General features: G+C 53.6%; 1 protein-coding gene across 3 annotated transcripts in view; it reads left to right on the top strand.

Moving 5' to 3' along the window:
• Positions 1–17,565, top strand: part of CYRIA (CYFIP related Rac1 interactor A) — a 58,936-nt gene that overhangs the window by 18,300 nt on the left and 23,071 nt on the right. For 2 of the 3 annotated variants that reach the window (XM_007477800.3, XM_056814800.1), the window contains exons 2-3: positions 7,721–7,816; positions 13,251–13,384. The gene's annotated coding sequence lies outside the window, so the exon portion shown is untranslated. The remainder of the gene's footprint in view (positions 1–7,720; positions 7,817–13,250; positions 13,385–17,565) is intronic. The other variant, XM_001362068.4, reaches the window with a different exon arrangement.

The following is a 17,565-nucleotide window of genomic DNA, read 5'->3' as shown; positions in this document are numbered from 1 at the left end:
GTGGTTTGTGACCCACATTCCCGCCCCCCCCATCTCTGACCTGCCACGGTCTGTGGTCGGAGGCTCCTTCTGGGGGTGGGGGTATTTCTGGGCCCCTTCTTAGCTCTGACATTTCTAGTTTCTCTGTTCCAATGGCCCTCCCAGCACCAACATTCTGTTATTCTAAGTCTTAAAGACTCTGAGTCAGTGTAATTGGGGTGTTGACACCCACAGATGAAGTCTAAATATAAAAGAGAATTCTGCAGAGACAGATGCAATGCTAGCTCAGTCGAGTGGTACTGAAGGGAGTTTGGAGGCGGGAGGTATCACGGGTTCGAGGCTTGGCACCCTGAGAGCAGCTCTTAGGACATGACCTAGAAGCCAGAACTGAAGAGTTAGGTGGGGCCTCAGCAACCCTCGCTTCTAGCCCTTAGGGGCTAGCCTGGCCTGGGGATGGGACAGGTGCCACAGGGGAGACTGTCGAGCACATGCTGGGTTTGGGGCACAGTCTTGGCTCTGCTCCCTGTTGCCCATATGACAAACAAGTCTGTTCTTTTCTTTGGGCCTCAGTTTCCCCCTCTGTACAGTGAGGGAGTTGGACCCAACAATCCTTCCCAGGTCTAAATCGTGAGAACTGTAAGAAAAGAAGATGCCTGGGCCCCTGAGCAGCCCCATGAGGGAACTCATCAGAGGTCATGGCTTTGGGGACTGAAACCTTAAAGCTGCTTAGAACCTGCCCATTTGGGCTTCATTTGATTTCTTGACATGGGAGGATTCTTACTGGAGAATAACGGGGTGAAAAAGGGTTTGTTGCCTGGCCGATGGCGGCTTATTGGAAGCACTGAGCTACCTCCCAAATGCAAGGAAGCTGACTCATTCATCTCAAGAATACAAGAACGTAGAACAGGGAAGGTTGGAGCCGAGAGAGCCTTAGAACCTAGGCTAGAGAAGGTCAGAATGAGAATGACTTGGCTATCTCCAGCCTCCCCCAGATACAGGGACTGACTCAATGAGGGATTTTTGTAGAGTTAAATTTTCTTTTCAATTAACCAAAATCCACCCCCTCTTCCTCTCCTCTTCTACCTCCTCCATTCAAAAGGAAAGAAAAACAATACTTGTAAAGAGTATGTAGAGTCAAGCAAAAGAGATTTCCCCAACGGCCACGTCCAAAAAACTCGGCACCCGAGCCCTCTGAACATCTTGTCCTATTTCCGTGGCTTCGTGGTTGGCCATCGTGCTGATCCCAGGCTCAGATCTTTCCCAGTTGTTTGTCTTGACATCAGGCTGTTGGGTCGTTATTTTTTTTCTGTAGAAATCGTTTCCCTGATTTCTGCTCTTCACTCTCCAGTGGTTCATAGAAGTCTTCCCAGATGTCTCTGCAACATTCTCTTCATTATTTCTTATAGCACGATGGCATTCCATCCCATTCATGTACTATAAGTTGTGCAGCCTTTCCCCGCTGACTAAGTGTGCTCTCAGATTACAGTTCTTTGCCACCACCAAAAGAGCTGCTATAAATATTTTTGTATGATTATCGTTCGGTCACTTTAGTTGTCTGCTCTTTATGACCCTGTTTGGAGTTTTCTTGATAGAGAAGGAAATGACAAACCACTCCAGTATCTCTATCTCACATGAAGAAACCGAGATAAACAGGGTTAAGTGACTTGCCCAGGGTCACACAACTAGGACGTGTCTGAGGCTGATTTGAACTTAGGAAGCTCAGTCTTCCTAACTTAAGGCTTAGCACTCTATCTACACTGAAGCATCTATGCCCATTTGTGTGTATGTGTGTGTGTGTGTGTGTATGTGCTTCTTTTTCCTCTTTTTTATTTTTGAGGGGGGAGTAGGATGTTAGAGGGGGAGATATAGAAATGCTACCCTTCAGGGTGTTATAGATCAAAGGCTCTGTATGCAGTGTTTAGTAATTTTAGAGACATTATTCCATAATGGCTGGCAGTTCACAGCTCTACCAACAGAGCTTTAACCCACTTATTTTTTCATAGAACCTCCAGCCATTTGTCACGCTCCTTTTAGGTTAACTTTGTCAATGTGGTGGATATGAGGAGGAACCTCAGAATTGTTCTAATGTGTACTTGTCTGGTTTTGATTTGGACCATTTTTCCCCTAGAGCTATCGATAGCTTGGATTTCTTCCCTTGAGAGCTGCCTGCTCTTATCTTTCAACCATTTATCCACTAAAGAGATGCCCTTATTCTTATAAGTTTAAATTGGTTTCCTACATATCTTGGGAATGAGACTTTTCTCAGAAAAACTTGATGTAAAGATTTTTTTCCCTATTTTCTTGCCTCTCTTCTAATTTTAGCGGAATTGTTTTTGTCTGTGCCAAAATTTTGTTTTGTTCCTTTTGGTCATGAACTCTTCCTCTCCATAGGCAAATAACTTGGACTCAGAATTTTGACTCATCACTTCTTTTTTACTCTTCTCATTTGTTTATGATGCCACCCTTTATGACTAAGTTATATGCGTTTGGGACCTGTCTTGGTATAGGGTGCAAGATGCTGTTTATAATGAGTTTCTTTCTAGTTTTCCCAGCCATTTTTGCCAAAAAGCAAGTTTGTTTTCTTACTTCTTTAAAATTTTATTTAATTTAGAATATTTTTCCATGTTTACAAGATTCATATTCTTTCTCTCCCCTCCCCTCCATCCCCCTCCCATAGCCAACACAAAATTTCACTGGGTTTTACATGTCATTGATCAAGACCTATTTCCACACCACTGATATTTGCACTGGGGTGATCGTTTAGAGTCTACATCCCCAATCATATCCCCACCAACCCATGTGATCAAGCAGTTGTTTTTCTTCTGCATTTCTGCTCCCACGGTTCTTTCTCTGGATGTGGATACATTCTTTCTCATAAGTCCCTCAGAATTGTTCTGGATCATTGCATTGCCACTAATGGAGAAGTCCATTACATTCGATTGTACCACAGCATATCAGTCTCTGTGTACGATGTTCTCCTGGTTCTGCTCCTTTCATTCTCCATCACTTCCTGGAGGTTGTTCCAGTTCATATGGAATTTCTCCAGTTCATCATTCCTTTTAGCACAATAGTGTTTCATAACCATCAGATACCACAGTCTGTTCAGCCATTCCCCAATTGAAGGGCATCCCTTCATTTTCTAGTTTTTTGGTTTTTTTTTTTTTTTGGTTTGTTTGTTTGTTTTGCCACCACAAAGAGCACAGCTATGAATATTCTTGTACATGTCTTTTTCCTTATGATCTCTTTGGGGTACAAACCCAGCAGTGTTGAGTCAAAGAGCAGACAGTTGTTTCGTGCCCTTTGGGCATAGTTCCAAATTGCCCTCCAAAATGGTTGGATCAATTCACAACTCCACCAGTAAAGCATTAATGTCCCGACTTTGCCTCATCCCCTCCAACATTTATCACTTTCCTTTACTGTCATGTTAGCCAACCTGCTAGGTGTGAGGTGATACCTCAGAGTTGTTTTGATTTGCATCTCTCTGATTATAAGAGATTTAGAACACTTTTTCATGTGCTTGTTAATAGTTTTGATTTCTTTATCTGAAAATTGCCTATTCATGTCCCTTGCCCATTTATCAATTGGGAAATAGCTTGCTTTTTAGTACAATTGATTTAGCTTTTGTCAGAGATTTTGTTATAAAGATTTTTTCACAATTTGTTGCGTCCCTTCTAATTTTGGTTGCATTGGTTTTGTTTGTACAAAACCTTTTTAATTTAATGTAATCAAAATTATTTATTTTGTACTTTGTAATTTTTTCTAACTCTTGCTTGGTCTTAAAATCTTTCCTTTCAAAAAGCAAGTTCTTACTTCATTAGCTGGGGGGGAGGAACTTTGTATTTTTTCAAATACTGGACAGTTGTGTTCATTCACTTCTCTGTATTACATGTCTGGTCGCTTCCAATATTTGATGTCTCAATTTCAGAAATAAATTATTGCAATGATTTCTGCTTTGTAGCATAGTGGAAGATCTGGTACAGACTGCTGGGTTGCCTTCTTGCCCATCTTTGTTTTCAGGATCTCCATCAAGATTCTAAACTATATATTATCCTAGATTAATTTGGGCATGAATCTTCTGGTAGCTGGAGTGTTGTGGCGCTGAATGCGTGCATCAATTCAGGTGGGGTTGTTGTGTTAATATCTATTTTAGCACCTCACCATCTCTGGATCATGGGGGGCTTCTCTTTTGCCTCTACTCCACTAGATTGTCACCCAGAGGGCAGCCACTGGACAATCTAGGGCTGCTTCTCCATCCGCTACCTCCAAGGTTATTAGCATTCAGAGATGCCACATGTGTGGGTCCACTAGAGCATAGGAGGCAGGAGAAGAAGCAGTAATGACTGAGATCATCATAGGAAGAGGCATTTAGAGACAATCCATGCTGTCATCTTGGTTTTATGGTTGGACGAAATAAAACCAGAAAGATGGACTGGACCCGGGTGAGAAGAATCTGTGCAGAGCACGATGAGAAGTCATGAACTGCCAACTGGAAGGTGCTGAAGAGACCCAGTGTGGGATCTCTCCGTCATCCCTTGGGACTCCGGACTTTGGATTGGGGTATCGTGTTTTCATGATGGATTTAAACTTGGAACCAAGGACTTTGTAGGTATCTTCCTGGAGTCTTCCCAAGCGTTGGGTTAGGCCATTATTGTCAGTGCCATTTAAAAGATGGGGAAACTGAGGGGCAGCTGGGTAGCTCAGTGGATTGAGAGCCAGGCCTAGAGAAGGGAGGTCCTGGGTTTAAATCTGACCTCAGACACTTCCCAGCTGTGTGGCCCTGGGCAAGTCATTTGACCCCGATTGCCTAGCCTTACCATTTTTCTGCCTTGGAACCAATACACAGCATTGATTCTGAGATGGAAGGTAAGGGTTTAAATTTTAAAAAAAAATAGGTAGACTGAGAGAGGAAGGGACCTTCTTTGGTCCCCACGGCTATGAAGAGGCTGGGAAACCGCCATCTTCACACCAGGACACTCCCCATCCAGCATCACTCCTTCCTCTGCAGTGATAGATTCAGCTGGGCAGCGGCAGGTCAGTTCCTTTGAAGAGGATGTGTGGGGAAACCAGAGGCTCGGCTGCTTTAGAAATGTGTTCCTGCTGAGTTATTTAGCGGCTTTCGTGGCAAGAGCTATTTAAAGAGGAGCCCATGCAGGCCTCGAAGCTTCAAAGGCCTCTTCTGTGCCCACCCCCCACCTCCAGCCTCCATCTGCCTCTTGGCAGCTTCTCTGCCATGTTCTTGGTACCCTCCCGGGGGACCATGCAGAAATAGGTCACTTCATTCGTCTCCTGGATCCCCAGAGCCCAGGGTTCAAGCATGGGCATTTCTTGTGGGAGACTGAGAGTCCCCAGGCACCCTTCAAGAGAGCTGCTGGCAGCCCGGGGATCCTGGCCAGCCGGGACCAGAGTCCTGTCTCAGGAAAAGCCTTGGGAGAGTCTGTCTTTCTCCAGTGATGATCATAACGAGCATTTACAGGGCACTCTACAAATATCTTGTCTGGCCCTCACAATGGCCCTGGGACAGCCCTCCTGCACTATCTCCATTTCACAAACAAGGAAACTGAGTAGCAGAGGTAAAGTGACTTGCTTAGGGTCACACAGCTAGGAAGCGCCCAAGGCTGGATTTGAAATCAGGTCTGCTTAATTCCAATCCAGGGACCCCTGGGAAATAGTGAATGGCCGGGGAGAGGGAGGAGCTTTAAGAAACAGTTTGAAAACAAACTGAGGGTCATGGTCAGTCCTGAAGGATCTGAGGGATACCACATGGAGGGGAGCCTTAAGTCCCACAGGGCAGAGTTGCTGTGGGGGAGAATGGGCTGCCTTGTAAGGTAATGAGCTCCCCGTCAGCAGATGTGAAAAAGCAGCCTTCCAATGACCTCTTGGTGGGGATGCTACAGAGGATTCCTTCTCCTGTGGGGCTGGATCTGAAACACCTTCAAGTCACTGATGATGCGGTTCTCTTTAAGCAGCACCCACGTGCGGGGGAAGGGATGAAATGCTTCTCCTGTGAATCCCAAGAGGCATCCCAAGGGAGACAATTTCCCACTGAAGCTGAGGCGGAGAGGCAGAAGAAGAGGGACGATCTGGGGCGGAGGCGGCCTCGATTCTGCCCAGCCAGTCCACTCAGTGTCTGACTTTAGGCGAGGCAGCCTCCTGGCGCTCCCGAGAAATTGCAGATTGTCCCGGGACCCCCATAGCTTTGTGCCCAAGAGAGGGCAGCAGCCACTGTCCAGATGCTTAGTCTCTGCCTGCCTCTGTCCCGTCTCCCTCCCTCCCTCCCTCCCTCTCTCTGCCTCTGTCTCTCCCTCTCTCTCTCTCTGTCTCTGTCTCTCCCCCTCTCCCTTCATCCCTCCCTCCCTCTCTCCCTTTCTCCTTCCCTCCATCCCTTCCTCTCTCTCTTTGTCCCTCCCTCCATCCCTCCCTCTATCCCTCCCCCTATCTCTCCCTCTCCCCTCTCCCTCCCTCCCTCCCCCCCTCCCCATCTCCCTCCCTCCCTCCCTCCCTCGGTCCCCTCGTCTCCCCGCTCCCTCCCTCCCTCCCTCGGTCCCTCTCCTCTCGGCTCTCTCATGCGATCTGTACTTTGAACCAGGTCTCGGAAGCAGACACTGAGGTTTCTGTGGGCAGAGCAGGAAGGCCGTTCCCAGGCCTCGTTTGCCCGTTCCTGCCGCCCACGTCCCGCTTGGCCCAGCTTGGCCGGGCCTTCCCCGGAAAGGTGCTGGTAAACAGCGCCTGGGGTCAGTAAACAGCTGCTGGTTGTGTTTATGCAGAGGGAGCTCTAGGTCTGCCGGCCACCGAGGCCCAGGAGCCGCCCCCCCCCTCTGCCCCTCCCCCCTCTGTCAGCCCCCCCCCACCCTCGTCATCCCCGCCAGGCCGGCCCTCAAACCATGCCAGAGCCATCCCCAGAGTGCGGTCAGGCGGGATTTCTGGGGCCCGACTGGCCCGGGAAGAGGACTCCTGGGACCCCGGCCCGGCCCGTGTCCTCCCCTGGTGAAGGCTTGCGCTGGGCTGGGCTCTGTCCCCAGGTCCAGGGGCCAGCGTCCCCTCTCCCCAGGAAGCTCTGCCTAGGGCTGGGCCGGATGTCCAGGTGCCAGAGCCCCGCCCCGACTGCGGGTTGGGGGGAGGGCGGAGGGGGGCGGAGCCAAGTGCCGCTGGGGGATGGGCCGGGGCACCTGGCCAATGTTTGCCAGAGAATGGATCGGAGGCCCTGGGGAGGGCCGTGGGCGGGCGGCCTTCAAGATTGGGGAGAAAAGCACCGCCGTCGCCCCATGATCTTGCCTGTCCGCTGACTCAGTGGGCCCCAAAGTCCTGCTGCAGCAGCGTCAGAGTCGGGCCAGGAAAGCTAAAAGAGGCTCTGGAGAAGGGGGAGGTCCCATTTGACAGATGGGGAAACTGAGACCGGAGGTCAGACCCGGCTTCGTGTTTGAGAGAGGAAGCTCTTGAGGCAGCCGCCTGGTTCACTGGATCTAGAACCTGGCCTAGAGATGGAGATTCTGGGTTCAAATCCGGCCTCCAACTCATCCTAGCGGTGTGACCCTGAACCAGTCCCGTAGCCCCCAATGCTCAGCGTTGATTCTAAGGCAGAAGGAAGGGTTTCAAAGGTGCGTCTCTTTGTGCCCTGCCAGCTGAATGTTTCCCGGACTGGCGGAGGCCCGTGTTGGGCCCTTTTAAGGGTCTAATCCTAGGGGGATGCTCCTGAAGGCAGACGTCGTGCTCACGCTCACTGTTCTCTCTCTCTGGCTGGCAGATCCGATCCGATCCTCGGTTTCACCTGCTGGGAGCCTTTCCTTGGAAGCTGGGGCTGCCACCGGAGCCTCTTCCAGCCTCCTCCATCCCGGCAGCGGTAAGAGAAGCGCCCACGTTCATTTCAGGAGGAGAGGGCGAGGGCAGGCTCGAGGCTCCCACCGAGGCCGGGAAACGGTGGGCAAACCAGCCCGCCTGGCAAGCGTCCTCCGTAAGAGGCCGGGCTAGCTGGATGGCTGCTGGCCGCCCTTGCGGTTCTGCTCTGCTGCCCTGATGGCTTTTAGAACAACGTGAATTAGAAAAAGAAAGCCACGCCTTGCTAGACGGAACCACTTTGGGGGGCACCTTGTGGGGTACCCCATGACCCAATAACTGTCTGAGACCCGTCCTCGCCAGTAGCCTCTGCTAGGCGGAGTCCGTTCCTTTGGGTGATGGGGAGGGAGCCGTGGCTGCCTGGGAAATTCTCAACCCAGAACTTCCGAGTGTCTGAGAGGGGAGCAGAAACCCCCGAGTGCCCCTCATTGTGCACTTCTGGAGGCGGGGCCAGAGGCGCAAAGCAATGCAGACCTTTCTGGACCAAGGCTATTTCCCACTGGGTTTCTCTTCCCCTGCAGCGCCTCATTATCTTCCTTCTGCCTTCTTCCTCCGGGGGTCATTTTCTCCTCCAGACCATCCCCTGGTTGTTACAGGAGGACAATGTTTAAGGCTGCCATCCTTGTGGGATCTTGGGCCAAAATAATGGCTTCTGCTTTGTTTTGTTTTCCAAAGATAAGGCTGGGGCAGAATCAATTGCAGCTCATCTATAACTCTCAGGACCTGGAACAATGGCTTCTTCAGGCACCATATTACGCGGTTGCCTAAAATCGAGGTTGCCGGCCACTAAGGTCCCCAGATCCTTTTCAGGTGCATTGACCCCCGGCTCCAGCTCCCTCAGAGAGGAGGGCCAACTTGACTTTTTGATCCAAGTATAGAATGGGACGGCTCTCAGTCTCCTCTTGGTAGACTCTCCATGATGATCCAAGCCGTTAAGCACTTTTGGCGCTTGTCTTTTGATGTGTTTGTTATCCCCCTTTCATTCTGGGATCAGCTGATATCTTGTTGACCGTATGCCACCCGTGCCTGTGTCCAAGGGTCTGTGAGATTGTTGTGCAGGGTCGTGTTTCATTCTGAGAGCTCGCAGCCCCTTTTTTTTCTACACCCTTTGAAACCGCTCCTCATCCTTACAGTGAGTGTCACATTATGTCCAGGGTGGCTCAGTCACAGGTTCTAAGAGGGTTTAGTTGACTTCCCCTTCGAGGTTCCCATCCTTTCCACTATGGGAAAAAGTTTCTTCTTGTTGGTAAGAATCAGATAAAATAGAAGTTCCTCTTGTCTGTTCCTCATTAGAGCAAGTTAAAAAAAAACACCCAACTGTCCTGCTTTGAGGAGAGAGAGTGGGGAGCAAGGGAGGGGAAAACAAAGGAGAGGGGTGAGGAGGGGGATGGAAGGAAGGGAGGAGGTAAAGAGAGAGGGACAGATAGACAGAGGGAAATGTCAAGATAACTGAAGGCCCCCAGCACTTGCTGTCCTAACACTCTAGCTTTAGGATCAGTTTCCTTGATGCATCTGTTTCCCCTCTCTGCCTAGGTGGTCTGTAGAAACTCCCATACACTATTGCTCCTCTTCCTACCTTTGTTTCTCTATCCTCCAGCAGGCTCCCCCTCTGGTTCCTGGATTTCCTGTCACTTGGTGGTCTTCCACAGGACCCCTGTTACTCTGCCTGCCCTTCATGATTTATCCTGTCCTTTTAGTGGTGGATACCCCTTCGACAGTCATCTGTTGGTGATATGGTTGAAGAAGAGTGTCTCCTTTTCTTCTTGCTCCTGACCCATGTTGAGAGCAGCTTCCTCCCTTTGGATCTCATGCCTTACACATTTCCGAGCATTGCTCCTCCTATGCTCCTTACACCGTGTGCCCTCTCTGTGGTATTTGGCTTAGTGGCTAGACCTCGGCAGCGTCTCCCTCCCCGTCTTTTTCAGCTTCAGGGTCTTTTGATGCGCTTTTCCAAGCACCAGCCAGTGCATTCTCAGCGGCTCTGCCTCTTCCTTCATTTCGAGACACTGTGCAGAAGTCTCAATCCTGTGGCCAGACGCCTCCTTCCTAGCCAACCGCTTGCTTCCCCAAAGTGCCTGCCTCAGCCAGAGCCATTTCTGGAACAAGGATAAAGAGGGCACCTGCACGGTTAGGGTCTTCCCTCCCTTCCTCTACGTCCCATTCCTTTACAGTCATTTCTAGATCTCACCAGTCTCGGCGCTGGAAGGGTCCTGGGGAGCCATCTAGTCCAGGCGACATCTGGAAGAGTCACCCCGCCTCTACTCAGGGAGCAAGTGGTCCGCTTGCCTCTGCTGGAAGGGCCAGTGCGGGGAGCCCACGGCTTCCAGGACCACCCGCTCCTCTTCTGACCAGCTCTGGGAGGATGCTGCCTCCCCTTTAAATGCTGCCTCCTCTCATCTCTTTCTGCCTCCAAGCCCTGCCCTTGGGAACCAGACAAATGTGCTGGACAGTGCTGGAGGTCTCCTTCAGCTCTCCAGGCCTGATTGTTCCAACAGGCTACACTCCTTCGGGTGCTGCAGCCTTCCCTCCCGCCTCCTCCCAGGCTGATTCTTCCCTTCTCCAGGCTAGCTGGCCCCGGGGCTTGGTCTCGGCTCTCCTATGAGGATGCCTTGTGGAGATCGTCGCCCTGGACCAGGCTCGCACCTCCCCTAGAGATCGTCCAAGGGATGTCCGGACGATCGGGGCTGCTCTTTGGAGCCTGAGCCCGCTGCCACTGCGGAATGCGCTGGGCTGTGTGTCAGCATCTCTTAAGCACCTCCTATGGGCTAGGCTTGGAGCCACAGCTAGTCTCAGACACTTGCTGACAGTGCGAGCCTGAGCAAGTCACGCTGCCTTGTTTGCCTCAGTTTGCTTGTCTGCAAAATGGCCCGGAGGAGAAAATGGCAAAGCGCTCCAGGACCTTTGCCAAGAAAGCCCCAAATGGGTTGACAAAGAGTCAGACGTGACTGAAAACAATTGAACAAGAACAACAAATGTACCAAGAGCCACGCTAAGCCCCAGGGATGCAGCCAAAGGCACTGCTCTCCGGCAGCTTGGAGTCTCATGGGAGAGACACGGGGTCAAAAAGAGTGAGCAAGCACAGAGGGAAGGCACCGAGCATCGGCTCCCTGTAGCTGAAACCTGGAGGAAACCAGGGGATGGAGAGAGCTCCAGGCCAGGGAGGATGCTCCCGCGTGGGGAAAGGGACGTCCCGGCCGAGGAGCACCCAAGACCGGAGAGGGCAGGGATAGGAAGAGCCTCGAACGCCAGGCAGCACATTTCAGGTTTGCTCCTGGAGCTGCCAGGGAGCCGCAGGAGTGTGCGGAGAAAGAGCGTAACTGGGGTGGACGTAGAGTTTGACAGCCAAACGGAAGAGTGAAGCAGGAAGCGGCAGGGAGACGGGCCAGCAGCAGCAGGCTGCCGCCATCATCCAGGTGCCCCTACGAGGACTGTAGCTGGGCGTTGGCAGAGTCAGAGCAGAGAACGGCGGGTAAAGAGATGCTGTGGACGAAGTGAGAAACAACAGGACTTGGATGGAGAAGGGAGAGAGAAGGAGAAACTGAAGATGGCCGCGTGCCTGTGAAGCTGGGGGTGTGCAAGGAGGACGGCCCCAAGGACCATGACCGAATTAGGAAGGAGTGAAGGTCCGAGCCGTGTGGAGATTAAGGCGACACCGAGACTACGGGCTTGAGATATCTAAGGGGCCATGGAGAGCCTCGAGGTTCAGAGAGAGGTAAGGGCTGGACGAACCCATCTGTGTAGAGTGGAGGATTAAAACCTTGGGAGCTGGTAGGGTCACCAAGAGGGAGAAGAGGAGAAGGACCCGGGACAGCGCCCTGGAGCATACTGTGCTTCCTGGGCATGACCTGGCTGAGATCCAGCAAAGGCTGGAGAGAAGGAGGAGCAGTCAGTGACCCAAGAGGATAACTGGAGAGCTCTCCTCAAGGCCCATCTCGCCATCATTTCCACAAGAGGACCACCAGACACTTTGTCAAATGTGTGGTTAAAGCGTGTTGGATTTGGCGCATCCACAGCCCTCCCCTCGCCTGACAGGGAGTAACGCCAGCCCTCAGCAGTCCGTGTGCCCAGGCCGTGCTGTCTCTTGGTGGTTGGGGCTGGTCTTCTGGGCGGTCACCAGCCATCACGTTCCTTCTCCATCCCACAACTTCCCTTGGAATGGAAGCTCAGCTGGATGGCTTTTGGTCTTCAGAATCCATCCTTTCCTGCCGCTCAGACTCTGCCAACCCCGGGGGGCAGACGCTCCTCCCGGGGCACCCTCCTGTGGCAGGGCCTCATGCCGGCTGGTCTCCCTGTCTTGAGCCTCGTCCACTCTCTTGCACTCACCCATCCAATGGATACTCCTAAGCCCCAGCTCCAGCTCGGCGAGCCTCTTCCTCTTCAAACTCCGGGGGCAAACCCACATGGCCCTGGTGGAACACCAGACTGGCATCCGGCCTTCTGCCACGCTGGGCTGCTCTGCTGCCTCCCTCGAGGCTGACGGTGACTCCACAGACCAGGCTGCCCACTCCGACAAGACCCAAGGAGACGCGGCTCCTGAACGCGGGGCTGCCAGGGGCTCCCCTCCAGCTCCCCGCTGTTCTCGGGGTCGTCTGGTTTGACAGGGACGCGGCATCTCCAGGACCACCGCCCCTCCCCGGCTTCCTGCCAGCCTTCCTCAGGGCTTTCTGGGCTTCAGTCTGAGCAAGGCTCGCCTGTGGCTACAGATGCGCTCCATAGCGGGGCATCCCGGAGGCAGCTGGCAGGGCAGGGCATGGAGCGCTGCCAGGCACGGAGGGAGGGAAACCCAGTTCTAATAGGTCCTCGGACACTCGGACATACAGCTTATGACCTTGGGCAAGCCGTGGAGCTTTGCCTCCGTTTCCTGGGCTCTAAAAGAGCAGCACCTCCCTCTCAGGGTTCTGCTGAGAATTCATGAAATGAAATGTGTCCAAGCACTTAGCATCGTGCCTGGCACACAGTAGGTTCCCTTCCCTCCCCCTCCTCTCTTTGTCCCATGTCTCCTTCACGGGGTCCCTTACTGAGGAGGGGCCGCGGGCGGCTCTCGTAGAGGAGGGGAATGTGGGGGGGGGGATGTGGACAGGCAGCACCTGCGTGAGGGGGCAGAGGGGGAACGATGAGGTCGGAAGCCGGACGGCAGATGGTCCCGGTGTGGAAAGGCCACCGAGGCGTGACCCAGGGCGGGCAGTCTGTGGGCATGCCGTCAGAAGCGAGCTTCCCTCTCGTTTTATCCCGTCTCACTCCTCTGCCGCTTCCCCAGCCTCTCCCAAAGCGCCCGCCTCTGTTTAGTGAGCCTTCTGGATCTTGCCCCCTCCCGGCCCGTGAGCTTCCCGGGATCCTAAGCCCTTCTGATGATCTTTTGGCTCCCATTTGCCGGGGGGAGAAGGCAGGAGGGGTGGGATGTCTTCCCAGCTGGTGTCATGAGGCTCCTGTTTCTTTTTTAGGCAGAGAAATCCCCGGGAAAGGCAGAAGAGACGGCTCTCCCCAGCACGCGGGCTGTCCCGGGGCGGCTCTCCTCACAGCTTTACCCCCTCAGCCTGGATTGGTGACTGCAGCTCGTAGGAAGTCAGGCTTCCAGGTAAGGAGGGACCCGAGGGGGTAGGCTCGCTTTTGGGCATTGTCGCCAGGCAGCTCGGAAGTCCTCGTCTGTATTCCGTGCCGTCAGCTCGTACTGCTTTGACCCGAAGTGGGTGTTTGTGGCACGTGGGTACTGACCAAGGAAATACAGAAGCTCGCTTGTCCCAGAAAGCCCTGCAGGCCAGAGGTGAGGAAACGGGGGGCCCAGAGCTACAACGGAAACAAAGGAGTCGGCCATTAGGAAAGGAGCATCCCGAGGGCCTTCTGGTGTAGCCAGAGTGCCAGCCTGGCATGGAGTCCCTCCACGGCCAGGCCAAGGAACAGAAATTCCCGAGGGTTCGGTGGCCCCACAAGGGCCTCGAAGACTCATCGCCTTAGACCCTGGGCCAGTGAGGGGAGGAGGAAGAGCATCTGACCCTAAACATCCCTGCACGATGGAAGGCTGAGATCTTGGGGAGCACCGACGAGTCGAGAGCTGAGGCGGCCCCTCTTCCCTCCTCCTAAGGATGCCATCATCCATGTTGCCCATGCCCGGGATAGGGGACGGCGGATGTTATAGCACTTACGAGGCTTTCAAATCTTTCATTGGATCGTGACGGGCGCCCCCGTGTTGTTATCCTCGTTTTACAGACGAGGAAACGGAGGCAGAGAGGACGTGACTCGGGCTTCCCCAGCTCGCAAGTCAGACGAGATTCGAGCTTGACGTGCCTTCATAAAGAGGCCATAGAAATCCTGTGAAACCTGAAGGGCACGACGCCCCATGGGCCATGAGGGCTGCTGGGAACACGTGGCTGGTGGCAGCCTGATCGGCATAAAAACCAGGCAGTATTCGAAGACGTCAATGAACTGAGGCAAAATCAAAGATGCAGAACCAGGAAAAAAAGCGCACGATGACGAGGGCGACGTGAAGGAAAAGGCGACCAAAGGGACCGAACGCGAGCCTGACCCCTCCGGGTGATAAGGGCCACCGCGACAAAGCTGCTCTCCTTGTTTTCTGGGGGGGATGCTGGATCCTCAACCACCAGGACGATGGACCTTTTCGATGTCTTTTAGCCTTCCCATAAAGGGCGGCTCCTTGGTCGGGGGCAGGAAGATACGTGGTGGAGAAGGTGGTTGATAGGAAAGCAAAACATACAAAGAGGCTTTGTAGAAAAAAGAAACGGCACGCGTGCTCTTGGACTCCAGGATGGCCTCTAAGTACTGAAGGCCCAGGCTGGGGACAGACCCTCCGGAGCTTGGATCTTGAGGTGGCCTAAAGGATGGGCTCCTCGGGGCGCAGTTGGGGCTCCCTCCTCCTCACTGGCTGGGTAGGGCTGGCCTCATGGTGGCAGAGATGCTCCAGATCTGAGGGCAGGGCCAGGGGCAGCAAGAAGGCCGATTTGGACTTGGTGTCGGGAAACTCTTCTAAGCATGAGAGCTGTCCCGGGGGGGGGGGGGCTTCTCAAGAAGTGCTGGGCTCTCCCACCCTGGGGCTTTGGGGTTTAATTCAATCTGTTTGACATTTATTAAGCACCATCTCGTGCCAGGCACTGTGAGGCCTTGGAGAGACATCTAGTAGGGCTCCTTGTACAGGCTGGCGGAGGACTCTGAGCCTCGGGGACCCAGGCCTATCCCAGCTGAGCCAGGAAATTCGCCAGCCACCAGGAAGGTAGGGGTGCTGGGGTTACTGTTGACAGAGCAGGCCATGAAGCCAAAGTCTAGGCAGAAAGCTCCCCTCATTTCCCCAATTCGCAGCAATGCTGAGGAAGTATAAATGTGGCATTTAGGTGGAGTCTTTGAAAAGAGCCATGAACAAGGGGGTTTTCCCCATCGTCCCGAGGCCCAGTTCCTCCGCAGACAGACCCAAAGACGGATGATTCATCGCCCAGTTGGAGTCTCAGTCTGGTCCACCCAGGAGGTGTTGGTTCTCTTCTCGGCCGAGGCCCTCCGCTCTGCTCTGATCTCACCTCCCCTAACCCTTTCTCCCTGGGCCAAGGCAACCTGCTATAAAATTGAAATTAATATCCAGTAACTCCAAGTATTGTCTTTTGTAAAATTTATTCATAATCCCTTGAAGTAGAAGAAATAAAAGAGCAAAAGTAGAAAAACCACGGGGATAAAATTCTCCCGCCCAGCTCTTACCCAGCCTCCACAACTGCGTTCCCGGGAGCAGAGAGCGAGGGAGGAGCCACACACAACTTCTGTCTTCCCTACCTTAGGGAATACACAAATGGGATGCTGGGAAAGAGAGTCCTGGGGAGCAAATTCTGACACTCTGACCCAGTCATGGCGAGAAGAGAGCCAGAAGAAGGAAGGGATGGCCGTGATGGCTCGAGTACAACCAAAGAAAGACTCTCCGATTGCCTATAAGTCACCTCCATGGTGAGAAGCGCTCTGGTCTGGGCCACCCTGGCTCCGATCCCTGACCCTTCTTCCTCCAGAGCTTGGGGGGTGCCATCAGACAACAGGAAGGATGCTGATGCTTCTGCTTCCTGCTCACGGGGAAATCTCCAAGGGCTCCGTGTGGGGTCTCTCTTCTGCTACAGATTGTCCTGGGTACCACGCCCATGAGGATGGGGTCTTGGAGTCTTAGGATCATGGATTGGGAGAGAGTGGGAGTTCCTAATCTGCTGGTTCACCCTCTTCATTTTCAGACCTTCCTTCAGTCAACAAGGAAATCATTCAAAGGACCAGGATTCAAAGCAGGGTCATGGGATGGCCAATCGCCACCCCCAGTGCCACCCCTTTCCAGCCCTCTCTGCCAGTTCTGTTGAATGTTGATTGGGACAGAGAACACAGAATGCTAAGGGGGACAAGGGGTGCTTAGCTCCCACCTAGTCCCTCCTGGGGAAACAGATCTAGAGAACAAACAAGATGGCACAGGCACCGGGATCTCCGAGTAGGAGGCTTGGGTTCCAATCCAGCAGGTCATTTCAGCTCTTGGGAAAACTCAGTGGCCGGCTCTTGGGAGAACTCAGTGGCCATGACCCTGAAACAGTCGTCTCTCCTGGGGACCCCAGTTTTCTCATTTGGGCAATGACACGGATGTTCTGGGTTCTAGGAGCCATCCTTCGTTCTAAGGGCCCTCCCACTGCCGCCATTCAGTGTTTCTGTGTTCTATGAGTACGGGAATGTCCGTTTAGAAGGAGCAGGAGGCTCCTTGGGAGCACACACCCCCCAATCCCAGCCAGAGCGGAAAGGTCAGGGAGCACGGCCTGAGAGGCTGCACAGTTTTCCCGATAAACTTGGGCTGCGGTGAAGCCTGGCTTGTCACTCTGAGCAGGGGAACTCTTGGGCTCCTCACGTGACTGCCGCCTTTCCTCGGCTTCTGGAAAGGCTGCCCCTCCGGCTCTGGAGACCTCGCAGATCCTCTCTTACTTCCCGGATCCCGAGAGGACACAGAACGAGGCCAGGAGTCCCCGGAACCCGGGCAGCGGCTATGTTGGCACCAAACGCAAAATTCACTCAGAGCCAAGCCGGACTTTAGGTATCGTATGGGGGCCCCTAGAGAGGGAAGGGCCTGAGTTCCAGACGCATCGTCAGAAGACTGACTTCAGATTCCGCCCCCTGCACAAGCCAATGAACCCCGCTCAGCCTCAGTTTCTTCATGTGTAAAATGAGGTTAATAGCAGCATCTGGAAGCTCCAATGAGGTCGTGAACATGACGTGCTCCGTCATTGTTAAAGAATCGGAGAAAAACCAAGTCTCGGCAGGATAACGAGGAGGATTCTTCGAAGAGTGAACCAATGATTGGCCTTTCCGATGGGCCGCCCACGTTCTCAGACTGCGCGAGAATTTAGAGCTGGCAGGGCGTGGAGGGCACCTCCTCTTGTGGAGGGGGGGGGGCGGGACCTGGCCCACCGGGGCGTGAGAAGGTGGCGGCTCTCCAATGGGTTTTCCAGCCATCGTCTTGGCTAAGACTTTAGTGACCCTCCCTGTGCCCCCTCCCCCGCCCCTCCCCGTAAGACGGCCCCCTCCAGGCTCTGCAGGCTGCCTGGCTCCAGCCCTCAGGGCTCCCAGTCAGCGTTTTCTCTGGGGCTGCCCCCAGTGGCGGCTGCGTGTGGGTTACTGAGGCCCCTTAGTGGACAGAGTCCCTCACTGCAGCCTGGAAACCGGCCCCCATTGATCGCCTCCAGCTCTGGGGAGAGAAGAGCGAAGCCCCGCTAGGCTGGAGGAGCCCCGGGCTGCCCCCGCCTCAGCCAC

The sequence above is a fragment of the Monodelphis domestica genome, chromosome 1, assembly GCF_027887165.1.
Source record: "Monodelphis domestica isolate mMonDom1 chromosome 1, mMonDom1.pri, whole genome shotgun sequence".
Classification (NCBI taxonomy): Eukaryota; Metazoa; Chordata; class Mammalia; order Didelphimorphia; family Didelphidae; genus Monodelphis; species Monodelphis domestica.
The sequence above is the reverse complement of the archived record's forward strand: the minus strand, read 5'-3'. Positions and strand labels throughout refer to the sequence as shown.